Below are 27,345 nucleotides of genomic sequence, written 5' to 3'. Positions count from 1 at the left end.
ATGAAATTGAGATCGATGTTCTAGAAACATTTTGAAATCAACTTGACTGAGAAAGATGCAAATGAGGGCAGCTGCCACAGGCAGCTGGTCTGGCGAGATGCTTCCTTTGCAAAGCCACCTAGCAGTCCGGTTGCTATGGCAGCAGGAGTAGCCTTTGACTGCAGACTCCAAGTAAAAAACACTCTTCTGATTTTCACTGTTTTTTCCTTTAGTATTTTGAAAGAAGCTTTTGAAGTAAAATATTCAGAGCTGGTAGCCTTCTTTGGGGTACAGTAAAGCAAAGTACTTTTTCTCTTGTAGCCTTTCTGCATACATATAACCAATGCTTTTAAACTTGTGATTTGCATAGAATTTTAAAAAGGTTTTATGCAGCTGTGACCAAGCAATTAGGTGAGCAAGACTATGTGACATACATTGAACAGCTCCTTAGCTGTCTATATAATGCAGAATTAGATTCATTTTTGTACTTCAATCAAAAGAAATTGATTTGCTTATTGAAGTGTTACATGTCTTATTTCTCCATTAGCAAATTTTAAATAAATGAACTTTGTTAACTATTGTGTTTAAATAAATGATTTCCAACAGAAAGCAAAAGAAATTGAAATGATTATAAATCAATACAGTTTTATATCTAGTTCTTGTTCAAATCTGATTCATAAACAAAGATGTTTTGAAGAGTTTCCTTGTAGGGGATAAATAATATTTGTAATGCCCATTTATTGAGGACTTATTCTGTTCCAGGTACTTTGCCAAGCACTTTCATACATAATTTCACTTAATTCTCTTAACTTTGTGAGATGGGTGTTAAGTCCATGTTTTGCAGATGCAAATTTGACAGCTGTAGCATCTTTCTTTATGTGTGTGCTCAATGGGAAGGCCGCATGAGGACACAGAGAAGGGGCCTTCTGTAAGCAGAGGAGACCAGAAACCATCCCTGAGAACACCTGATCTTGGATGTTATGCCTCCAAACCTGTAAGAAAATGAATTTTCATGGCTCAAGTCCCCCAGTTTGTGGTATTCTGTGGTGCAGACCAATACATCCACTACAAGAAAATGTAACCAGTACAATTCTTGGTCTGCTCTATAAGAACATGGGGCAGCTTTTTTAAGAGCAGTTTTAGGTTTATAGCAAAATTAAGAGTCAGGTACACAGGTTTCCCAATATACTTTCTACCCCCACCACCAATTCACGCCACTCCCACTTCCAACACTCCCCAGCAGATGGTACATGTGTGACAGTTGATTGCATTGACACATCATAATTATCCAAAGTTCACTGTTTACATTAGGATGTACTCCTGGTATTGTACATTCTATGGATTTGAACAAACATGACCTGTACCTATCATAACATCATATAGAGCACTTTCACTGCCCTAAAAACTCCTCTGTGCTCCTTCCACTCATCTCCTCCCCACTGTCTCCACAGTTTTGCCTTTTCTTGATCATCATATAATTGGAAGCATATAGTATGTAACCTTTTCAGACTGTCATCCTTCAGTTAGTAATATACCCTTAAGATTCCTCCACATCTCTTTGTGGTTTGATAGCTCATTTCTTTTTAGTGCTGAATCATATTCCAGTGTCTGGATGGACCACAGTGCATTAATCCATCCAATCACGGAAGGACATCTTGTTACTCCCAAGATTTGGCAATTATGAATTCAGTTCAGTTCAGTTCAGTTCAGTTGCTCAGTCGTGTCTGACTCTTTATGACCCCATGGACCTCCCTGTCCATCACCAACTCCTGGAGTTTACCCAAACTCATGTCCACTGAGTTGGTGATGCCATCCAGTCATCTCACCCTCTGTCATCCTCTTCTCCTCCCACCTTCAACCTTTCCCAGCATCAGGGTCTTTTCAAATGAGTCAGTTCTTTGCATCAGGTGGCCAAAGTATTGGAGTTAAGGTTAGAACAAAGGTACTATAAACATCCACGTGCAGGTTTCTATGTGGACATGTTTTCAACTCCTTTGGGTAAATACCAAGGAGCACAGCACTGGATCATATGGTAAGAATACATTTAGTTTTGTAAGAGATGACCCGATTGTTTCCCAATGACACTTGAGTTGTTTTCTGTTTGGGGCTGTGATGGGTGAAACTGCTGTGAACTTTACTGTATAGGTCTTTGAACATAGATTATTTTTCCCTTGGAGAAAATAACTGGAAGTAGAATAACTGGGTCACATGGTAAGGGCACATTTGACTTTGTAAGAAATTGCCAAGCTGTTTTCCTATATGGTTATACTATTTTACATATTCACCAGCAATGAATGGGAGTTTTGGTTGCCTCATAACCATCCCAACCCTTGATATTTTTAAGCTTTTAATTAGATATACCCATTGGTATGCAGAGGCATCACCTGTGCTTTCAGAGGACTGCTGACATGGAGCAGTACTTCCTGAGCTCACTTAGCATTTGTGTATGTTCTTTGGTGAAGTTTTCATTTACCCATATTAAACTGGATTATGTGTATTATTGAGATGTTAAGAATTCTTTCCTGTAAAAGTTTCCTTCTGCTAATATATCTTTGCTTTTTTTTTTTTTTTGAAGAGCAGAGGATTTTAATTTTAAAGAAGTCTAATTTGTCACTTTTTTCTTTAATGACCTGTTTTTGATGTTTTGAGAAATCTCTGCCTACCACAAGGTTGCAAAGATTTTCTTACATTTTTTTCTAGAAATTTTACAGTGTTAACTTTTAGATCTATCACTCATTTTAAGTTTAATGTATAGTATGAGGTAAGGGTGAAGGTTAACTTTTATCCAAGTGGATATTCAACATTTGTTGAAAACTTTATTCTTTCCCCACTGAACTACCTTAGTATCTTAAAAAAATCAACTGGCCATATGAATGTGCATCTGTTTCTGGACCATATATTCCTCTCCATGAATCTCTATGTCTGTCGATTCCTATTTCTATCCTATGACAATAATACCACACTGTCTTCATTATTAGAGTTTCAGTCTTGAAATCAAGTAAGATAAATCTCATGTGAGTCTTGCATGTCAGAGGTGGACCATAAAGAAGGCTGAGTGCCAAAGAACTGATTGTTTTGAACTGTAATGCTGGAGAAGACATTTGAGAGTTCCTTGGACAGCAAGTAGATCAAACCAGTCAATCCTAAAGGAAATCAACCTTGAATATTCATTGAAAGGACTGATGCTGAAGCTGAAGCTCCAATACTTTGGCCACCTGATCGGCAAAGAGCCAACTCATTGGAAAAGACCCTGATGCTGGGAAAGACTGAAGGCAGGAGAAGAGGGCGACAGAGGATGAGATGGTTGGACGGCATCACCAGTTCAATGGGCATGAACTTGGGCAAACTCTGGGAGATGGCGAGGGACAGGGAGGCGTGGCATGCTGCAGTCCATGGAGTCACAAAGAGACACAACCTGATGACTGAACAATATACAGGCCTACCTTAGAGACATACATGTTTGGCTCTAGACCAAATCAACAGCCTACTTAAGGAAGCAAAACCAGTTTTAGCAGGTCAATGTTTTACGTGCTGTTTCATAGTCTTTAACTATTGAAATCTGCTGATGCAGCAGGAAAAGTTATTGACAATCCATAACCAAATGAACATGACTATGTTTTAATAAAATTGAAATATTAATTTTTTGTAATTTATATATGTCAAGAAATGTTTTTTTTGTTGCTTTTATCAGTATTAAGACACGTAAAAAATTTTTTGGTGGGCTGTATGAAAACAGGCAGCAGACTGTAGTTTGCCTAGTCCTGTCTTAAACTGAAGAAATCCTCTTTGCTGTTTATGTTTTTAATTTTTTGACTTATACAAATACAGAGAGCCAACTTCAGGGTTTACCATTTGGTACAAAATGTAATACATTCTAGCAGTGTTGGGATATTTAAAAAGATGTAAAAATAGTGAGTAATTCTGAAACAAAACCAAACACTCAGAATTATTATTTATGACTATTAGATATCAAAGTTAGCATACCCCCAAATCAGTTTTCCAGGTTTCATCACATTTAAAAAAATTAAGGTGAGAGTCACATAGAATAAAATTCATCACTTAACCATTAAAGTGTACAAATTAGTGGATTTTAGTACATTCACAATGTTGTGCGACTATCAACACTAACTGGCTCCAGAACATTTTTCTCACCTTACTAAAAGAAACCCCATATCCATTAAGCAGTCATTCTCTACTCCCCCTTCCTCCAGCCTCTGGCAACCACCAACCTCCTTTCTGTCTCTACAGATTGTCCTCTTCTGTATATTTCACATGAATAGAATCATACAGCGTGTGACCTTTTGTGTCTGGTTTCTTTTACTTAGCACTGTTTTCCAGGTTCAGTGCTATACCATGTACAGTGCTTCTTTTCATAGCTTCATTTCATTTCATTGTGTCGATGTACCAAACTGCTTATCTACTCATCAGCTGAAGGACGTTTGGGCTGTTTCCATTTATTGGCTATAATGAATAGTGCTGCTATGAACATTTTGTGTACAAGTTTTTATGTGTGCTTCTGTTTCAATTCTTTGGGGAATATACCTAGGACTGGAATTGCTGCATCATATGGTAATGCTACATTTAATTTCTTGAGGAACTGCCAAATTGTTTTCCATAGTGACTGCTCCATTTTACATTCTCACTAGCAACATCCAAGGGTTTAAATTTTTCCATATCCTCACCAACACTTGATATTGTTTGATTCTAGCCATCCTATAGTGTGTGAAATGGCATCTCATTTGTAATTTTGATTTCCTGGATGACATTTTTTCATGTGCTTATTCATCATTTTATGTCTTCTTTGATAAAACATCTATTCATGCCTTGTTTTTTGTTGTTTCTGGATTGCTTGTCTTTTTGTCCTCAAATTATAGCAGTTCTTTACTTCTAGACACTAGGTCCTTATTATGTATATGAAATGCAAATTGTTCTCCCATTCTGTGCGTCACATTTTCACTTTATTGGTACTATCTTTTGATGGACAAAAGTTATTAATCTTGATGAACTTAAATGTATTTTTTCTTTTGTTGTTTGTGATTTTGGTGTCACATCTAACAATCTATTGCCAAATTCAAGGATATGAAAATTTACTATGTTTTTTTCTAAGAGTTTTATAGTCTTAGCTCCTGTATTTGTCTTTGACCCATTTTGAATTAATTTTTGTAGATGGTGTGAGGTAAGTGTCAAACTTCATTCTTTTGTATATGGTTTATCCAGTTGTCCCAGGACCATTTGCTGAGAAACTATTATTTCCATATTGAATGATCTTGACACTCTTGTTGAAAACAGATTGGTCATAGAGATATAGGTTTTTTTCTGGACTCTTGATCATAGTTTATTTGTCCTTATGTCTATCCTCGTTGGTACCACATGGTCTTGATTGCTGTAGGTTTGTAGTAAGTTCTGAAATTGAGATGTGTGAGTCCTTCAACTTTTCAAGACTATTTTGCCTATTCTCTGTCTCTTGCAATTACGTATGAATTTAGAACCAGCTTTTCTATTTCTGCAAAGAAAGGTAGGAGGAATTTTGACACGAATTGCATAGAATCTGTAGATTGCTTTATGGAATATAGCCACCTTAATAATATTAAGTCTTCTTATGCATAAACATGGGATGTCTTTATATTGCTTAAGTCTTCTTTAATTTCTTCTGGATAAAATTTCCAATATATTATTGAATAGAAGTAGCAAAACCAAGTATCCTTAACATGTTCCTAATCTTTTGGGAAAAGCTTTCAGTTTTTATCATTATTCCTCACATTTTTGAGGCATAACAGTTTATCCCTCAAAGCAGAATCATAGCTGCTTTTTCAAAGACAATTTTCCTAATAAATTTCTATAAATTTGTTTAGTAAAATAAAGCCTGTATCTCAACCTAAGGATCCTTTCTTGAGACTGAGAATAGGAAGTCAGAGAAACAAAGGCAGAATTCCAGAGTTTATATCTCTGTTACGTCACAAAGATGGGAAAAAAAGAGAACTCTCTGAAATACTTAGTCCTACACCCAATAATGGTGGAATGGTATTTCCCAGACCTTTCCCCAGCAAAAATTAGATTAGTTTAAGAAGAGTTATGAGATATATTAGGAGATTTTTGTGTGTGTGGTTCCAGGTAAGTTTTATTCTTCCAGAACTTAAATGTATCTATAATTTAATAATCCCACTTAATTCCACAAAGAATTTGAGTTAGCTTATTTTTATCATATTTAAATATTATAGTGGTAACCATAAATTTGAATATATTTAGCATATGATTTAGTATGCATTTCTAAAGATGCATATTATAAATCATACTCCAACACTTGGTGTAAATCAATATCCTGTTTTTCTTAAAAATGATTCAATTATTAAAGGTTATACTCCATTTATAGCTATCATAATATATTGGCTATTCTCTGTGCTGTACAATATATCCTTGTAGCTATTTATTTTGTAGATAGTAGCTTGTACCTCTTAATTACCTACCCCTAACTTGCCCCTCACTGCTTCCCTCTCCCCTCTGGTAACCTCTAATTTGTCCTCTGTGAGTCTATTTTTGTTTTGTTATATTCATTTGCTGTAAATTTTAGATTCCACATATGCAATAACATACTTTGCCTTTATCTGGTTTATTTCATTTAACATAACCCTTAAAAGTGTTTTAATTTCTTGGAATTTGGAGACATCTAAAGCTCCAGTGGAGTACTGGCCAACAGCAGTGTCTAGGGTGATGTGCATTATATTCCAGTTCAAGTATATTGTATGACATCACTGAAAAATCCATGTGTCTTCATACATTAAAGGTCAATATTTTGTCTCTTGAGTTTCTTTTTCTGTATTATGATTACACAATAATCATGTAATCTTTTTGCCTGATTACAAATCTTTCTCTATCATGCCTTCTTTTTAACAAGGGCTTATCTCCCTGAGTGCATGATGTAACTGTTCTTATATTCTTTCTACAGTTGAAGCTATTTAGCAATGAACTGGTGGAGAAGGCAATGGCAACCCACTCCAGTACTCTTGCCTGGAAAACTCCATGGACGGAGGAGCCTAGTAGGCTACAGTTCATGGGGTCACGAAGAATCAGACACGACTGAGCGACTTCACTCTTCACTTTCATGCATTGGAGAGGGAAATGGCAACCCACTTCAGTACTCTTGCCTGGAGAATCCTAGGGACAGAGGAGCCTGGTGCGCTTCCGTCTCTGGGGTCACACAGAGTTGGACACGACTGAAGCGACACAGCAGCAGCAATGAATTGGGGTCCTTCACTGTCTCTGAAGCATTCAGGCATGAGACGAACAACCTGCTGTTTTGGATGTTACTGAGAAGTTGCAGATGGTGATTGAAGCCATGAAATTAAAAGATGCTTACTCCTTGGAAGGAAAGTTATGACCAACCTAGATAGCATATTTAAAAGCAGAGACATTACTTTGCCAACAAAGGTCCATCTAGTCAAGGCTATGGTTTTTCCAGCAGTCATGTAGGGATGCGAGAGTTGGACGGTGAAGAAAGCTGAGTGCTGAAGAATTGATGCTTTTGAACTGTGGTGTTGGAGAAGACTCTTGAGAGTCCCTTGGACTGCAAGAAGATCCAACCAGTCCATCCGAGGGGAGATCAGTCCTGGGTGTTAACTGGAAGGACTGATGTTGAGGCTGAAACTCCAATACTTTGGCCACCTCATGCGAGGAGTTAACTCATTGGAAAGGACCCTGATGCTGGGGCGGGGGGGGATTGGGGGCAGGAGGAGAAGGGGACGACAGAGGATGAGATGGCTGGATGGCATCACCAATTCGATGGACATGGGTTTGGGTAAACTCCGGGAGTTGGTGATGGACAGGGAGGCCTGGCGTGCTGTGGTTCATGGGGTCGCAAAGACTTGGACATGACTGAGCTACTGCACTGAACTGAGAAGATGCCTACAAGTTAAGAGAGGTTTAGAGACCATAACCACCAAGGAATTTTTAAATTAAAATTTACACTCTAAGATTTAGGGAAATTCTAGTTTTTCTGCACTGAAGCATAAATCCCACATCATAATCACTAGGCACAATGTATGCCAATGAGTTCGTGAACAGTCCACAGAGCAAGATGACAGAATGTCTGTACATGAATTTCCTGGCTAATCTAGCATGTGAAATCTAGTTACCATGAGCAGTCAGATGGAGAAAAATGATTATGATGAAGAGAAGGCCCAAGGGAAAGGATTTTTCTGCTTGAATAACTAAATGTCAAAATTAAATCACTTCCATTGGGAAAAGCATATCAAATTCAAAAAGTAAAGAACAATGGGAAATGGAGACTTGCCTCTAGCATTATGTTCTCAATTTTTAAAAAACCACAACCAGAAATATGTGTTACACAAATGCACATAAACACACACACACACCCCTAATTGTTGAATTTTCACACAGTGAATCCACCCAAGTAACCTGTATCTTATTCTATTTCATTCTGATTTTTTATTGAGGTAAAATATACAAGGCATAAATTTCACCATTTTTAAGCATACAGTTCTGTGATATTAAGTACATTCACATTGTTGTAGAACCATCACCACCATGTGGAACATTTTCATCATCTCAAACTGAAACTCTGTCCCAATTAAACAATAATCCTCTTCCCCTCAACCCCAGGTCGGGCAACCACCATTCTACTCTCTGTCTCTATGAATTTGAGTACTCTAGATTTCTCATAGAAGTGGATTTTGCTTTTTTTTTTTTTTTTTTGCAGTCCAAGAGATTTTGCTTTTTTTGTGAAAGGCTTATTTCACAAACATCCTCAAGGTTCATCCATGTTGTAGCCCATGTCAGAATTTCCATCCTTTTCAAAGCTGAATAATATTGCATTGTGTGTATTTTGTTTATTCATTCATCTTACGATGAACACTTGGGTTGCTTCCATCTCTGGGCTGTTGTGAATAACACTTCAGTGAACATGAGTGTACCTTTTTTAAAAATGCCAATTGCAACACATTAAGTTGATTTTCTTGACCTTGAAAAACCTGGTGTTCTGGTTCATTGAGATCAAATGTATCCTTTCCTTTGAGCCATGTGAAGCTAACCAGGGCAGTGTCAGACTCATTTCCCTTCCTTGAACTGGGAAGAACCTTCAGTTCAGTTCAGTTGGTCAGTTGTGTCCAAGCCTTTGTGACTCCATGGACTGCAGCACGCCAGGCTTCCCTGTCCATCACCAACTCCTGGAGCTTACTCAAATTCATGTCCATTGAGTCAGTGATGCCATCCGACCATCTCATCCTCTGTCATCCCCTTCTCCTCCCGCCTTCAATCCTTATTAGCATCAGGGTCTTTTCAAATGAGTTAGTTCTTTGCATCAGGTGGCCGAAGTATTGGAGTTTCAGCTTCAGCATCAGTCCTTTCAATGAATATTCAGGACTGATTTCCTTTAGGATGGACTGGTTGGATCTTCTTGCTGTCCAAGGGACTCTCAAGAGTCTTCTCCAACAGTTCAAAAGCATCAATTCTTTGGCACTCAGGTTTCTTTATGGCGTGTGCCAGAAAGGATGACTGAAGAGTAGATTTTTTCCTTTTAACAATGGAAACCATCCAAGAGTGACATGTGATGCCTTGTGCAAAGAATCTCTCAAAAGGCCACCACTCAGACAGTCACTAAGCATCCTGTTGTCTTTCTGGAAGTGGGACCGCTTATGGCCAGCCAGGCTTGTAGTGTGGTCAGGGTTAAGGTCTATCTTAACAGCTACAATACCAACACCTACCGCTAAATCCAACACAAGCTCAATTGCACTTTCTCAGGAAACTGAGTCCACAGACTGCGTTAAAGGATATTATGGGCTTGCAGGGTGAACATACTGTTTATTGTTTCAAAGTCTTTCTGAGAGAAACTACTTCCTGAGGCATCAGTGGTCTACTGTTACATGATAAATCTTCTCAAAATGAGTACTTTCACACAGCAGTTGGTCCTTTGGCTGGTGGTTGGGATGACTTAGCTTGACATTCCTGCTCTTGCTTCCAGAGTCATACATATAGCTGTAACCATCTGCCAGTTCCACTTGGCCTTCCTCATGTGCACTGGCTGTTGGCTGGTCTCAACTGACATAGAGGTTGTTAGCTCAGGCTTCTTCCCCTGGAGGACTGTGGGTTCTGAAAGTGGGGTTCGGGGGAGGGAGATAAAGAGGAAAGGGAGGGAGACAGACATAACGCTCATGTGCAGGAAGGAGTCTTCATTTCAGGGATTTTGGAAACTTGAGACTTAGAGATTTGGAAGTCCTTTCTCCATGTTCTTTTTTAAAAAAAATATTTATTTATTTGGGGTGTCGAGTCTTAGTTGCCATACGTAGGCTCTTAACTGTGAACTCAGTGGTTGCAGCTTGCAGACTTAGTTGCCCTATAGCATGTGGGATCCTAGTTCCCTGACCAGGGATCGAACCTGTGTCTGCTGCATCGGAAAGCGGATTCTTAACCACCAGACCACCACAGAAGTCCCTTTTCCACATTCTATTGGCCAAAGTGAGTCACAAGCCAGCCCAGTTCCAAGAGTGGGGAAATGAATTTTTTGGGAGTCAGGAGGGGCCAAGCTCCATGGCAAAAGGATATTCATACAGAGATAAGAAGATTACTGTAATTATCTTTGTCAACAACTTGTCACTCTACCTTTATGGCTAAAAATGAAGGTATTGTCACTGGCAAAGTCCATTAACATTTCTTGAGGAATAAAAATAGAATATGGGCAATAAAATAAAGTCTAACCTTCTTTTCCTTTTCCTTTGTGCTTAATCTAGTTTCACTTGCTCACAGGGAACCATGGGCCTCATACCCAGTACTTCAGACCAAAGTTTCTAGTACAAAATGGCTGTACCAACACCTCAGTTTGGTAGAGCGTGTGCAGAAGTGCTGTACCTGGTACTTCAATTCAAGATGGCAACAACGGGCCATGTACAGAGATGGTGTGCATGACACTTGGATCTGGAGAATGAGCAACACAGCTGTGCTGAACCTGCAAAACCCCACTCTTCTCTTCACTTATAACAACCTTAAAAAGCAGCCTTGCCTATAGCCTTTTGGGGAGAGCATATACTCTAAAGCAGGGGTCCCTATCCCCCAGGGCCATGGACAGGTACTGGTCCATGGCCTGTTAGGAACTGAGCTACACAGCAGGAGGTGCATGGCAGGCGAGCAAGTGAAGCTTCACCTGTATTAACAGTTGCACCCATTGCGTGCATTACGCCTGAGCTCTGCCTCTTGCTCAACGAACTCAATAAACATAATGTGCTCAAATCATCCCACAATCCCACATCCCTCCTACCCAATACAGTCCATGGAAAAATTGTCTTCCATGAAACCAGTCCCTGGTGCCAAAAAGGTTGGGGACTGCTGCTCTAGAGCACGAGCTCTCACCTCTCCATTCTTTGATCAAAGAATAAAGCTTACCTTTGCTTCTGAATCAAACTTGGTCTCATTTTATTGGCTCAAACAACACAGGGCAGGAAGACTCTTACTGAGGACTGACACAAAAGGGTTAACAACAACCTCTGGTGACCCAGATAGGACAGGTCATGACCTTTTTGCCTGCACCTGTCACCTAGGCTCCAGGGTTGGCCCAGTCCCAGCAGGAGGACAGTGGTGGCTTTGGGAGGCTCCTGCAAGGATAACTGACTCTAATCTCTGAGTATACTCCGACGGGTAGAATGGTGGTGGCCTCTTGCTGAATTCAGAGCAACTCTGCCCAGCAACCTCATACCTAGGTATGGTGTGCACCCAGCATAACCCCCATAGTCATCTGGACTGTACCCCTCTGAGGGGGTCACACTGTGGCATCACTGGGGGTCAGAGACTGAAACTCATGCGTGTCTGTCTGCTGCCTCTGGTTGGCCCCCAGTGCTGGACACCTGGGGACAGTGGGGACTTGTGGATGAGACAGAACTCCAGCAGTCCTGCCTGTGGTCTTGCCAGTAGTGCTGTCCTCTTGACCTCTGTACATGATGTAGTGGCTGCACCAGCTTTTTGTTGTCCTTGACAACCTCCGGGGTCAACAGTAGCATTCTCCATCGTCACTTCCAGTTTAGTGAAAGAGCAAGGGCAGCCCTGTGAGTCAAGAGGTGAAACCAGGAAAAAGCCCAGGTAATGAGTACGCATGACAGAAGAGAACGAGGACACTCAATCCAAGTTCAGGAAAAGGCATCAAGGACACTTGAATGTAAAAGGGTTCCGAGGCAGGCATGCGATCAGTGACGTGACCTTGTCTGGTCAGCATGAGTTTCTCTGAAGTGGGGCTGGGGAGACCTGTGAGCGGCTCTCAAGAGGCAAACGATAAAAAAGCCTGTAGGAAAGGCCACCTACTGGCTATTGTCCTCCAGTGTCAATCAGTGAGCGTGGGAATCTGGACTAACTGTCCAGAGATGTTTTAACTTTTGTGAGTGACCTCAGCCCCCAATAAGGGATAGAAAGCCAAGGAAATCAGGACCTAATCAGTGTGCCATAAGTACACATAAGGGAACAGGAAAGAGAGAATGTCCTCATGATCCCCCCAAAGGGGTAGAAATGGCAGATCTCAACTACTACTCTTGACAGCAAATGATCCAAAGAGATGAAGAATGACGGAGCCAGGAGGCTCCTAAGCTGGCACTCCAAATGACCCCTTAAGGAGCCCTGGCTGACCTCTGATATGGGGCAAAAACACTGTTGAATTCTTAGCTGACACCAATGTCATTCTTTTGGCTCTGAACACCAGATCAGGCGAACAGTCCTAAGAACTGTAAAATTATGGGGTTTTCAGGGAAGTCCTAGGAAGGGGAATTATAGAGCCACTGCCACTAGGATGGGAACTGGATGAACACAGGTGCATCCATTCCTTCTTGTTTGTCCTTGAAACACCCTCCACCCCTACTAGGAAAAGATGCCTTACATAAATTGGGGGGTTCCCTCCACCTAATGGGAGACAAACTGGAGACTGCTGTCTCTTTAGACAAGGGGCTGGAGATGATAATGTTAATGACTGAGGACGAACCTCCCCAAACAGAGCAAGTCCATCTCCCTGAAATGAATCCTGAGGTGTGGGCCCTGGCACAGGTAGGACCAGTTAAAGGAGCCAGTCTTGTGATAGTTCATCTAAAACCTGGACATACACAGCCCAATAGAAAACAGTACTCTCTCTGTCAGGAGGCCCTGTTGAGCATTTCCCCTGTGATACAGACCCTAAATGACCAGAGCCTTATTAGACCAGGCCAATCAGCTTGTAACACCCCATTCTCCCCATAAAGAAACCCAATGGGGAATACTGGATAGTTCAGGACATCAGGGCAGTCAGTGAAGCCACAGAGTATACATGTACGTGGTCCCTAATCCCTACACACTGCTGGGCACTGTCACCCAGCAGGGCCTAATATTCTGCCCCAAACTCCAGAGACACAACCTGGGGTAACAGACCCCTGGACCACTCCTGTGACCCTCTGACCTGAAGCTTCTCTTCTGAGAAACCACCCAAGTGTGGCCAGGGAGACAGGGCCCATAGCAAGCATTGGGTCAGGGCCAAAGGCCTAGAGACCTGTATTTTCAGGAAAAATGTGACATGTGAGCATTATTCTCTTGCCCATATAGGGGCCAGGGACCTTAAACTGTCTGGGTTCCTTTGTCCCCCAAAAGTTAGACAAATGGGGGTTGTCCAGGGATGAGTATGCTCAAGGCCTAGGCCTGTGGGCAACCAAACAGACCTGAAGAGAAGTTCCCCTCCTCCACCCAAGGTTACCGGCCAATCTTGCTCAGCAGGAAGCACTCACCGAAAAAGACTCAGACCCTCAGCACCCTCTCCCATCCACACAGTGAGGAGCAGACACAGGGCAGAGAGGGGGTTTGTCACCAGCAAAGCCCATTTATATAATTCCCAAGGAATAAAAATAGAAGCTAGGTGATAAAAAAGGATAGTCTGACCTTGTTTTCTCTGCGCTGAGTCGAGTTCACTGGTTCCCAGGGTATCTGGTGCAGAGGCCTTCCTCTAGCTCTTCCCAACAGGATTCCTGGTGTAAAATGGTGGCGAGGATGGCAAAAGCTCCGCCCCCAACACTCTGTTCAAGATGGCGGGGGCGAGCCGTGTGCAGAGACGCTGCACCCGGCGCCTTGATCTGGTGCAGGAGCAGCAACTGCGCCTGCGCTGCCCCCGGGATCCCGCGAGAACTCAGCCTCCTCTCGGTCATGGGATCCTTACAAGCAGCCCCGCCCCAGCCCTTACTTGTGGAACCTCGTATTGGCGTTAGCTGCTGGATGTAGGAGTACCGTTGCTGGGAAAGGACTCAGGAAGGCAGGTAGCAGTTGGACCCCACATCCCCGCTTCGACAGTGCGCCCTGAAGATCTGCCTGCATCCATTCTTTAGCAGCTTTTGTGATAGAAACTACCAGAGCGTCTGCTAATAGGAAACTGCTACACCCACGTTAGGACGCTGAGCATCCGTAGGAGGAATTGGGAACTTCTTGCTTTTTGTTGCAAGAAGATCTCTAGGCTGTAGTGCTGACTGACAGAAGTCAAAGTCTTCAGAACGTACACGGTGTCACCAAAGTCTTAGTGCCAATGCCCGATTTTCCCCGCTGAGGACTGCCAGTCTGCAATTACAGACTCCGAGGGACTTTACTCCCAGGAGCCTGTATAATAGATTCACTTCTTCCTTTAGCAAGCATCCTCTGACTCAAAGCTGAGGACAAAAATACAATCAGTATGACGAAGGAATTTCACTGGTGTGCTTTTGAAGGCACATTGTTTTGTTTTGTTTTTTAAATCTGCAAAAACAACACCCAAGGTCAAGGTTGTTTTGAACTCAGTCAGGTGAGCATTGGCTCTCTGACCAGGAGAGAGTGTCTGTTGAATTCTTGGACATATTTGTTTCTGGGTCCAGAGAAAAAAAGATGCAAAGTTGTCAGAATACAAGAGGCTCCGAGTGGACACATGAGTGTAGGTGACCAAGATGACTCAGTAGTTTTCTGGGCTGGAAGCTTGTCCCGCACAGGGAGAAAGATGTCCTTGATTTTGAAAACCTGGGACATGAAACTACCTCCATTTATACTTGTAAAATTTTTACTTCTGTTTCTATCTTGCTCCAAAAAGGATTTAAGGTGGATTACGGAGACACAAGGATGTCCCAGGTGGTGCTAGTCATAAAGAGCCTGCCTGCCGATGCAAGAGACAGAAACAGTTTGATCCCTGGGTGGGGAAGATCCCCTGGAGGAGGGCATGGCAACCCACTCCAGTATTCTTGCCTGGAAAATCCCATGGACACTAGCCTAGCGGGCCTAGTCTGTGGAGTCAGCAAAGAATCTGACACGACTGAAGCGACTGAGCATGTATGCATGCATAAACTCACCTGCACAAAGGTAAACAAAGACACCATCTGGACTGAAGTCCATCATTTTACACACCAAATCAGGGCTTTGCCCACTGCCCTACTCTGCCCTGGACATCCTGTCTGTGAATACTCAAGGCACAGGAGATTTGGTTCCAGGAGATGAGGCAGTGAGAGAATAGAAGTGACCAAACTCAGAAGATTCTCCTGTGAACCCCCCTATGAAACAGAAACAGACTCAGACATGGAGAATGGACTGGTGGTTGCCAAGGGGGTGAAGGGGGATGGAGTGGGAGGTTGGGGTTAGCAGATGTAAGCTTTTGTATATAGGATGGATAACAAGGCCCTACTGTGTAGCACAGGAGACTGTTCAGTATCCTATGATAAACTCTAATGGAAAAGAATATTTTAAAAAGAATTCTCATACAGCAGAAATTAACAATATTGTAAGTCAACTATGCATGCGTGCTAGGTTGCTTCATTTGTGTCCAACTCTTTGCGACCCCATGGATTGTAGTTTGCCAGGCTCCTCTGTCCATGGGATTCTCCGGGCAAGAATACTGGAGTGGGTTGCCATTTCCTCCTCCAGGGGATCTTCCCAACCCAGGGATTGAAACCACATCTCTTAAATCTGGATTGGCAGGCGGGTTCTTTACCACTAGTGCCACCTGGGAAGTCAAGTCAACTACATACTTCAATTAAAAAAATACTGATAAAAGGATTAAAAAAAAATCCTTCTGGTATTAGAAGAGACCAAAGAATGAGCCCAGGAGTGGAGGAGGTGAACAACATTGCAGAACCCCACGTGGGGGCAGAACCTCAGGGGAACAGCCTGCTCAGTCCTCTAGAGGGGTTCTGTCCTGGGTCTGAGTGTCACAGCCTCAGCAAGCTTGTCGTGGGCTGGCTTGTGATAGAAGTGTTGGCCTTATCAACACTTTAAGGACCATAAGAGCTTAGATGAGAGAACAGAAGGTCCTCTCTGAAACCTCAGCTGTAGGTTGAGGCCCACTAGTAGGTCAGGAAATCAACTTAGTGAGTCTTTGACCAGTGATTTTTCATTAAGTGGAATAGAAAATAAAAATTTTTTAAAGTGCTGTTTCAGGATTGCTTTTTCATTAACAGATCAGTGTGGGTGTACAGGGTAGTGATGCAAATGTATTTCATATTCTGGCTCATGGTCAAAAAGCTTGAGAAGTGCTGAATTAGGCTACGCTACTGTGAGGGAATAAGGCTGCCTTTTATATCAGCTTCTTCCGATTCTAAAATAATGTCTTTTCAAATAAACTACACTGCATACTCCACCCTTTAAAAATTCAGAAAGCATATTGGAAGTCATATGAAACTCACAATAAGGCTGCCCACCCAGCCCCCACAACCCGCTGCCCACCCTCCCCCCCCCCAAAAAAAAAACCAGGTCTGAGAATGTTTTGTAACATTGGTTAATTCACATGAAAAGTCAAGTAACAAAAGCACCTGGGTAAAACATTCTATAAACCATTTGGCAAAATAAAAACTTAAGGTGGTCAACCAAAGACTGTTGTGGGGTTTTTCCCTCAGATGTCTCAGATCCAAAAAGTCACCCCACTGCCACAACAGGCCAATTAAGACTGGTCTAATCAGGCTGCTGGTGGTCTCTTTCTGGAAGTTTCCATGGACACAGGAGTCACAGTTTGTCTTCTCCTGCTGTCCTCTGCCCTGGTCCTCCTCCGCTACCCTATTCCTTTCTCATATAAGCCCACATCAGAGCTCCTTCCTTTTTCTCTGAGCATCTATCTGAACATAGCCTTATCAATTTGTCAGGTTTCTCTCTTCTAGGAGAAAAAAGCTAAGGGTCAAATTCGTGGTGCATCAGCATGCATTTGTGTATTCATCTCAGGCCTCATCTCATACCCTTATCCGTTCTTATTTTTTAATCTCCTGCTTCAATGTTATGCCTTGCTGCTACAGCCTTTCTGTCTCCTCTCCATGTGTGTGTGCTAAGTTGCTTCAGTTCAGTTCAGTTCAGTTGCTCAGTCATGTCCGACTCTTTGCGACCCCATGAATCGCAGCTTCAGCCGTGTTCAACTCTTTGCAACCCCTTGGACCATAGCCCACCAGTCTCCTCTGTCCGTGGAATTCTCCAGGCAAGAATACTGGAATGTGTTGCCACACCCTCCTCCAGGGGATTTTCCTGACCCAGGGATCAAACCTGTGTCTCCTGCATTGCAGGCAGATTCTTTACAGCTGAGCCACTAAGAAAGCCCAGGAGAGTTTATAAAGTGGGTGTTTTCTGCTCTAATTCTTTCTTTTCTTTGTAGGAAATTTGTGACCTCAATCATTCATGACCCTATGTCAATATACCTGTAAAATTCTACTGATGTTTGGTTTCGTTATGTTCTTTTGACACCCTGTGTTCATCTCTGTTGATATAATTATCATTTGTGTTAAAATGGTCTATTTTCCTATATCTTCCTGACTAGATTTGGATCTTCCTTAGGAATTATGTCTTTTTCATCTTTGCATCAACTCTGTATTTAACAAAGGGCCATGCACACAGTGCATGAGTAATGATAAATGTTTGTTGACTAATTAAATGTAAACAGTTAACTCAGGGTCAGTTAACCTATAACATAGGCCAAATACTGACATGTCCAACTTTGTGACCACAGCAGACATCATTAATTGATCACTGATCACAGTGTTCTTTCCCACCAAGCTGGAATATAATCCCTAAATCCTCTCAACACAACTCTGTAGCCAGCAACTATGACTACTAGATCATTGCTCTTACACCACGGGGAATCTGTCAACCTGGTTTTAACCTAATGTTACCTTTGCTGTAAGCTGCATTAGCTGGTGCAAGACAAGTTCTGGGTCAGAGTCAACGTTCATCGAGTGCCCCAGAATGACCCACAGATGGTTTACAGAAACCCATGGGCAGAGTAGCCTACACTCCATGGGGTTGCACAGAGTCAGACATGACTGAGTGACAAACACACACTCACACACAGTAGAGGTTGTTACAGATGAACAGTCAAGTTCTTCATGCTGTAATTTTACATTTTGTTTACTTCTCCTTGAGAATATAGATCTGGTTCTTTCCTCCACTCACCTTCCTTGGGGGAAATGGGCCTTTTTTCTCCCCATGGTCCCCTTCGGAGTCTTGCTGTGGTCTCCAGGGAGCTCTGTGCTGACAGCATGATGAGCTGCTCATGAAGGAAAAGCTGTTCCCAACAGGATTGCATAATAGACACTTCACAGTAGAGGAAGTGATAACAGTGCTTACAAAAATGGAAAAAAAGCCAAGAACTAAAGATTTCTCAGCTCTATTTTCAGCAATACAGGTAGAATTATATCTTAAGAAGTTTGACTCTGTAATTTAAAACTACTGATTTCAATATTTGGGGTCTTCTGTATTTGTTCTGTCTACTCATTTCTTTCTAAAGGAAAAAAGATCAATCCCATCTGAGGAAAAAATGGAAAAGGTGACAATCCACACCCCTGCCCCCTACAAATTACTTAAACTGGAAAAGGTTCATTTAGAAACTAAGAAAGATCCTATAGCTTACAGATTTTGTATGACTAATATTCATCCTTTTTTTTTCAGATGGAAAGCTTTAGGACAATTACAGCCTTGAGATGTGACAAAGATGCTGCGGCTGAACTTAAAAATATGAACCTGGACAGTGCTTGCTGGCCTTTCTGTGAACTTCAGTTTTATTCTTAGGTCAGCTCCTTCCACGGAAGAATTGGAGCATGGCTGTTCCCCATAGCACTGAATCTTTAAATCAGTGGTGCTTTCTGCCATCCTGTCAGAGAACGACAAGGTGAATGCCAGGTTTTGATGACTAGGATTCATGACCAAAGTCCTAGGTCTATCTCAGGCCTCCTGTGTCACCTTTACTTACACTCTTCAGGTTTATTCTCCTGTCTTTAAATAACCTGACCAAAACAAACAAAAAAAATGAGCCAACCACATTCCAAGCCAGGGAGCTAATGTTGGGGAAAGTCCAACCCCAAGCAAGATGTGTGTGTGTGTGTGTGTGTGTGTGTGTGTGTGTGCGCGCGCGCGCATGCATGCTAGTCACTCAGTCATGTCCAATTCTTTGTGATTCCATGACTGTAGCCCGCCAGGCTCCTCTGCTTGGGATTCTCCAGGCAAGAATACTGGAGTGGGTTGCCATTTCTGAAACAGTATTCACTGAATTCTGAAAGTAGCCAGCATCAATAGGGGCATAAAAGGTATCCCAGAGGATTACAGGCTATGAGGTTCAGGGGTTGTTGTGGTTATTCCAATTTACCTTGATTCATGGACCTAACATTGCAGGTTCTTATGCAATATTATTCTTTACAGCATCAGACTTTACTTTTACCATTCACTGCTGAGTGTTGAGAAAGAAGTTTCTGCTTTGGCACAGCTGCTTCATTCTCACTGCAACTATTAGTAATCACTCTCTGGTCTTCCCCAGGAGCATACTGGACACCTTCTGACCTGAGGGGCTCATCTTCCGGCATCATATCTTCTTGCTTTTTCATAGTATCCATGGGGTTCTCCAGGCTAGAATATTGGAGTTGTTTGCCATTTCCCTCCTCCAGTGGACCACATTTTTTCAGAACTCTTCACTGTGACCCATTTGTCTTGGGTGGCCCTGCAAGACATGGCTCATAGCTTCATTGAGTTATGCAAGCCCCTTTGTCGTGACAAGGCTGTGATCCATGAAGGGGGAGGTTTAGGGGACTGGGCACTAATCTGGGATTCAAGAAACTTGTGCTGTGACTGAAAGATAGTACATAATACATACATAATAATACTCACCTTCTAGTTAAAATGCTTTTAAGCAGCACAGATAGAGAGTGATCTGCAGAATGAGGGCATGCAGCCATCTGTCACTGCTCCTGATCCCCTGAACACACCTTCCTGTAAGCTTCCCTGAGGCTCTGCAGTCCTGCAGCCTGCAAAGGCATGAGGCTGGCAGAAGAGAGAGAACAGAGGAAAGTGGTTTGCAGAGAGGTCTGGATACTCCTGTGTACATACAGTGAATATTTTATATGAGGCCAGTTAATATCGTGCTTCATTTTTCTGAAGAGGGAGGTCAAATATGTTATTGGTCTGAATATGTTTTATTCTGTCTTTGGCCCTCAGTCGCTTATTCATTTATTTGTCTATCCATTTATCTATTCAGCCAATATTTATTGAACACCTATTGTGTATCATGCTCTGTTCTAGGTGCTGGGGAGCCAGGTAGAGATAGAAAAGATATTCAAATAAAATGTTGTGAAGAAATATAAAGTAAGTTATAGGGGGTAGTGAATAACAAGGAATATGACAAAAAGTTGAAAGTGTTAGTCACTAAGTTGTGTCTGACTCTTTGCAACCCGATGGACTGTAGCCTGCCAGGCTCCTCTGTCCATGGAATTTCCCAGGCAACAATACTGGAGCGGGTTGCCATTCCCTTCTCCAGGGGATCTTCCTGACCCAGGGTTCAAACCCAGGTTTCTTGCATTGCAGGCAGATTCTTTACCATCTGAGCCACCAGGGAAGCTCAGCAAAGAATATACCCACAAGTAGAGTGGTGGCTTATTTTTGAAGGAACACAACAGAGATAATAAATTTGCATAATAGCTGTTAAAAACACTGTTTTTGAGACTCAGCTGTTTTTTATTTTTTGTTATTCAACTTATGAATCTTTCATTCCAATAGTCACTACATAGAAGAATCAGTTTCCCCTATGATAAAAATAAACCACACTATTTTTAATAATAATGTATTATGTAAGAGTATATATTATGTCAATTATTACTTAAGTAATTAATTTCCAAGATGTCACAGGTTGGGTTTTCCAGAAACAGATGCTGAAATAGAGTTTGATGTATAGGGTTTTTATTAGAGACCATCATCTATGGAAAAGAGATGAAGGAAGTGGAATTTCTTGGAGGAAGGGGTCAAACTACAATGCAGACTAATAACAACAGCCCTACAGAGAGCTCTGGAGCAGAAACGACCATCATAGTGGTTGCAGGTTGGGTGAAATGGCTGGGCCTCTGTGTTTGACCACGATTGGTCAATGGATGTGGGTCACCCAGGAAGAGCATGCACTTGGCAAAGTCAGCCCACGGCTGATGAGACAAGCAGGATATGGTGACACTAGCGTATCTCCCCAGCCTCTGAAAACAAGAACTTTCCCCTCTTCTTCTGCAAGTCAGTTTCTTGCACGTACAGAATAATGAATGAGAGTGGGAAGACAGCAGTGATCAAAATGCAGCTATAGTTAATGCTTTAAGCTTAACTTTCTACCAAATCTTTTAACAAGAGCTGGTTAAATCTTTTAAAAAATTTTTTATGGTATTTTTAGATGAATTCTAGGTTCACAGCCCCCACATACACAGATTCTCCCCACCGTCCACATCCCACACCAGATGGTACGTGAGTTATTATCAGTGCACCTGTGTTGACATCATTATCATCCAAAGCCCCTAGTTTATGTTAGGGATCACACTTGGTATTGTACCTTCTGAGTTTAGGTAAATGTATGATGACATATACCCACCGCTACAGTGTCATGTAAAGTCTCACTGCGCTAAAGTCCTCTGTGCTCTGCTGATTTGTCCCTCCCTCCTCCTCAGCTTCTGTCAAGTACGGGGCCTTTTGCTGTCTCCATCGTTTTGCTTTTTCCTGAATATCCTATAGTTGGAATCATACAGCCTTACCACAGTGGCTTCTTTCAGCTGGTAATATACCCTAAGATTCCTCCATATCTCTTTGTGGTTTGATACCTCATTCCTTTTTACTGCTGAGTAATATTTCAGTGTCTACATGGACCACAGTTCATTTATTCATTAGTTTACTGAAGGACATCTTAGTGGCTTCCAAGATTTGGTGATTATGAATAAAGCTGCTATAAACATCTGTGTGCAGGTTTTTGTGTGGACATACAGTTTCAATTCATTTGGGTAAATATCAAGGAGCACAACTGTTGGGTCATATGGTAAGAGCACGTTTAGTTTCATAATAAAAGGACAAACTGTGGTGATTGCACCATTCTGTAATCCCACCAGCACTGAATGAGACTTTTTGTTGTTCCACACCCTCACCAGCACTTAGTGGTACCAGTGTGTTGGATTTTGGTCATTGTAATATGTGTGTAGTGCATTAATTCTCCTTTAATTAAAATTTTCTGACTTTATCACATATTTCAAAGAGTTTCTAACTTTAAGTCTTTGAGTAATAAAACCTGAGAAAATTAAGCTGCTTCAATAGCAACTAGTTTTTTGAGTACTACAACCAGGTCCACCTGGATGAAAAAACTGTTTTGTTTTGTTTTTAATTATTTTCGGTAAATAATTGGAGAAGGAAACGGCAACCCACTCCAGTATTCTTGCCTGGAGAATTCCATGGACAGAGGAGCCTGGCAAGCTACAGTCCATGGAGTGGCAAGAGTCAGACATGACTTAGCAACTAAACCACCACCACCTAAAGTGGGCTTCCCTGATGACTCAGACTGCAAAGAATGTGCTGGCTAGTGCAAGAGACCCAGGTTTGATCCTTGGGTTGAAAAGATCCCCTGTATTGAAAAGATCCTCCAATATTCTTGCCTGGAGAATTCCATGGACAGAGGAGTCTGGCAGGCTACAGTCCATGGGTCACAAAGAGTTGGACACAACTGAGTGACAAACACTTTGGTAAATCATGGATAAAAACAAAATATTAAACCAAGCGATGAGAAAACACTATTTCTTAAACAAATATTTATGGGCTGGGATTACTTTCAATTCAAATAGTAAAATAATTCTAAAGGTGTGTATCAAATGACTAATTAATAGATAAAGTTGCTTTGAGTACAGGTTAAGTAAAACAAATTTAAAACCTGATTAGAATTCTTCATATTGATTTTTTCAAAAGATACTTAAATTGGAAGAATTCTTTGGGAGTGCAGGTGGTATCTGAAATATTGAGAAAAACAGCAAGATACAGGGCTAGTGTGGTTATTGAATTTGGGGACTGTGGGTCTGCCTGGAGCAGAAATGGGATGCAGGATGCAAGAGATCTGTTAGAGATGCTGACACTGACCTGGGTCTTGAAGGATGAAAAGACCCTTGGTTGTCTCTCTATGCCAGCACTGATGTGGGAGAGGAAATCCAGGACTTGGAATCCAGGTTCCTTACTGACCTCTTCACTGATCAGGAAAAGGTTGCTTGTAGAACTTTAACAGCATCTCTGGCATTGCTCTTTAAAAAAAAAATCCAAACTATTTTCTAGATTTTTTTTTCCCCTAAATAGGGCAGATCTGCAAAGATGGAAAGAAGAGGCAATACTAAAAATAACTTTCCCCAATTAGTGATAGCCAAACACATATGGTAAGATGGAAATAGTTTCCAATTGCCCAAAGCAGATCTGTGAATTCCCCAAGCGCAGGGGGTAATTAGAAACAGCCCTGACGTTCTCAAGGTGCAGCTGGGACAACGCGGTCTGACCTGGTGGGGACTCCGAGCATCACCTCCATGTAGACGTGGAGGAGTTGACTCTGAAACCATTTTTATGTGTTATTTTATTTCACAAAGGCCTGGGTGCTGGGTTTCTTCTTGGAAAGTCAGAAATCCTGCATCTCAAAATAGAGGTTCTAGGGCTGGAATGTGGTCAGCATTGCACATTTCCTGAAGCCCAGAGGCAGGGGAGTGGCCGTCCCTTCTCAGCTGGCAGGGGTTTGTTTTTCATTGTGGTGGTGGGGGGTGTGTGGAGGAGAGCCACTTGTGTGGGTGGTGGCACCAGGGGAGGGTGCGGAGGCTGCCAGGACAGCCTGGAGGTGTGTCACTCTGGGCTTCAGCCCAGATGACCAGCTGGTTACCCGGCCTTGGCGACTGGGCTGCCACCCAGCCAGCTGGCTGGGGGCTCCTGCCAGGCCTGCCTCCCCAGGTGGGGAGGGTCGGCAGCTACGACCACTGGGACTGCCAGACCACCAGACGGGGAGGCGGGCAGCCTCCCCCTACCCTGACCGCAGGGTTGCCAACCACCCTTTGTCCTTTGATGGTCCCCAATACTCACATCTCTCTCCCTGCGCCCTATTCCCAGTGTGGATTTCAACCGGCACACACCTGTGAGAGTGGTGGTTGGTAAAATACCACATTGCTCTATATGGGTCAATGGCCACTGACCGTGCCTGAGGGTCCCTTACTGCCAGGCATGTCTCCAGGGCCTCCAGGGCCTCCCCAGAGTCCCATCGGTCAGATGGGTCTGTGTCCACCGCACTTGGTTGTTCAGTGTTGTGAACCTGACGTCTGCCCACACCCGTAATCGCTTTCTTTTCCTTTCTTCCATTGACTCTTAATTTCCTACCTTGTTGTTCAGTCACTCAGTCATGTCCAACTCTTTGCGACCCCGTGGACTGCAGCCAGCCAGGCTTCTGTGTCCTTTACTATCTCCTTCAGTTTGCTCAAACTCATATCCATTGAGTTGGTGATGCCATCCAACCAACTCATCCTCTGTTGCCCCTTTCTCTTCTTGCCCTCAATCATTCCCAGCATCAGGGTCTTTTCCAATGAGTTGGCTCTTCGTATCAGGTGGCCAAAATACTGGGCTTCAGCGTCAGCATCAGTCCTTCCAAAGAACATTCAGGTTTGATTTCCTTTAGGATTGACTGGTTTGATCTCCTTGATATCCAAGGGACTTTTGAGAGTCTTCTCCAACACCACAGTTTGAAAGTATCAATTCTTTGGTGCTCAGCCTTCTTTATGGTCCAGCTCTCACTGTTTTGGCCACCCCCTCATTCTGCTTTCCCGTGAATGACCGGCAGCCTAGGATCCTTTCTCTCAGAGCTCTGGGCTTGCTCCTCTCCTCCTCCTGAAGGACAGGATGCCGCCTTCCTCTGCCTTGTCCTGCAACACCCGCTCCTCTGCCCACGGGGTTCTGGGCAATCTCATCAGGGACAGCTAGGCCGACCTGCCCGGGGGAGGGGCCCTGCAGACATCACACGGCCAGACTCCCCAGGTTCTGAGGCTTGTTTTCGCTGGTGCCTCTACTCAGCCTGCTCAAGACTGAAGCGCCTGGACTGACCTCTTGACTCCCTCCCGATCATGGGTTCACCAAAAACTTGTAAACCAAGGCTGACTGATCCGGGCTGGGCCGGCATCCACACTGCCTGCAGCTCCCACTTTGGATATAATACCTTCCTGGTCCCTGAAGCCACTGAGGTTTCACAGTTAGGTGGACGGGTGAACACAGCTGTGCGGAGGACCCACTGCGCGTGGGATTCCGTGTGTATAAGGCAGTGGAGGCCACGCCCCCACGGAGCTTGAGTTTCTGGTTCAGAGAAAGAGGAGCATGATCTGAAGGCAGGGGACAGGGTAAAAAAAATGGGATTAGGGAGAGAAACGGGTGTCCTGGGAGGAGGGAGCTGTCACCTTCGCTGGGGGTTGATGAGGGGAGGGTCCTGGGCCTGGGGAGGGGCCCGGGGGGGAGGGGGAGGGAGTCAGAGTCCTGGTTTTATGACTTCACTCTGCCTGGATTCCTCCAGCACTAATATGGAAAGAATCATGCCTGCTTCACAGAATTGCCATAGGATTGATCACTTGAGCTCCTCCAGCCCCTGGCACATGATAAACAAGGAGTGAACAGGAGTGCTCACCCGGTTTCACGGAGGAGACAGCCTCTGACCAGGTGGATGCAGACATGGGCGCGTGGGGTGTTCATGCAGGTTGGGGACTCGGATCAACCAGGCACTGTTCCCACCTGTAGAGCTCCTAAAAAACTGACGACTTAAGTGATGCCCCAGTCTTCCATGATACGATTTTTTTCTATTTCCCTTTAAATGCACAGGCCTTGAAAACAATGACCAAAGAAGGTTCCTAACGAAAAAAAGAAAATACAAAACACACAAGGGAGGACTGTGGACTTCCCGGGTCTAAAAGTACCACCTGTGGGTGGGAGATAGAGTTAGTGGAAAGGACAGCGTTCGCCCCGGGAGGAGCGTTTCTCCAGGCGACCACTAGGTGGCGATAGACGCACACGGAGGCAGCGGAATGTCCGCCTCCAGCGCTGCTGGTGCCCGACAGGCGGGTTCGGGTCTGGGAGCCGCGCGGCTCCCTGCAGCCTCCCGACCCCCACCCCAAGCCTGCTCCCCCCCCCCTCCCTGCTCTTCTCTCTTCAAATATTTCCTAAAAGACTAATAATGTGTCTCAGGCACGCACAGGCACTAAGGAGCAGAAATATATGGGAAATTCTATGGAAAAACCCAGTCTTTTATATAGGTTTGTTATTGTGTAGTCGCTTCAGTCAGGTCCGACTCTTTGCCACCCCATGGACTGTAGCGCTCCAAGCTGCTCTGTCCATGGGATTCTCCAGGCAAGAACACTGGAGTGAGTAGCCATTCCCTTCTCCAGTAATCTTTTCAATTCAGGAATCGAACCCAGGTCTCCTGCATTGCAGACAGATTCTTGACCGTCTGAGCCCCTGGGAAGCTGAGAGGACAGTTCCTGGCTCCCTGCTCCCTGTGGCTTTATTAGGAGTCTGTGTCAGCTGGGTTCTGGGTAATTGGGTTTGATGGCTCAGCCTGGAGTTGATTGACATTCTAGAGGGATGCTGACCTTGACTTAATCACAGTGCATTTTACATGGAGTATGTTGTGAACTGCGGGTGTCCCAGTGACCTTGGGCAAGGGCATGTTTTTGGGGGGGAGTGTGAAGTCTGCTGTTAGAATAGCGGGTTTGACGTTTAAGAAGTGTTTAGATTTAGGACGCTGGTCCAGCGTCTTTGCTCCCCGTGGACTTGAGACAGCACCTGGAGACAGAGCTCGTGGTGGAGTTCTACGATGGCCCCAGAGCTTCCCGCCCCTGCTGCACATGCTCTGAGCGGTCCCCACCCCCGTGTAGGGTGGGGCCTGTGGATGTGGTGGGGGTATGAAGCCCATATTATCTCACGGTGGACGATAGAGGTGAGGGGTCTGCAGAAGTCATCAAGGTACTGAATCAGCACCTGGGTGGGCCTGGCCTAATCAGGCAGGAGGTTGCAGAGGTCAGAGACAGAAGTCAGGAAGAGATAGAAGCTAAAACAAACTGCAGTGTTGTGGAGAAGGCCGCAAGCTAGAGAATGGCCCCAGCTGATAGACCAGCA

General features: G+C 43.5%; 2 long non-coding RNA genes across 2 annotated transcripts; one reads left to right on the top strand and one right to left on the bottom strand.

The window, feature by feature from the left end:
• Positions 1–8,670: 8,670 nt before the first annotated feature.
• Positions 8,671–13,964, top strand: LOC145534341 (uncharacterized). The gene is made up of 2 exons (XR_014074482.1): positions 8,671–12,001; positions 13,858–13,964. It is a non-coding gene; the product is annotated as an uncharacterized LOC145534341 (long non-coding RNA).
• LOC145534340 (uncharacterized) lies at positions 9,773–25,104 on the bottom strand. Its single transcript, XR_014074481.1, has 5 exons — positions 24,574–25,104; positions 23,311–23,468; positions 20,059–20,211; positions 13,864–14,618; positions 9,773–12,021 (listed from the first exon to the last, which is right to left on the bottom strand). It is a non-coding gene; the product is annotated as an uncharacterized LOC145534340 (long non-coding RNA).
• Positions 25,105–27,345: the final 2,241 nt, after the last annotated feature.

Source organism: Giraffa tippelskirchi, chromosome 14 (assembly GCF_054371585.1).
Source record: "Giraffa tippelskirchi isolate mGirTip1 chromosome 14, T2T-mGirTip1v1.2.pri, whole genome shotgun sequence".
NCBI lineage: Eukaryota > Metazoa > Chordata > Mammalia > Artiodactyla > Giraffidae > Giraffa > Giraffa tippelskirchi.
This window is presented reverse-complemented; position numbering and strand designations above follow the sequence as displayed.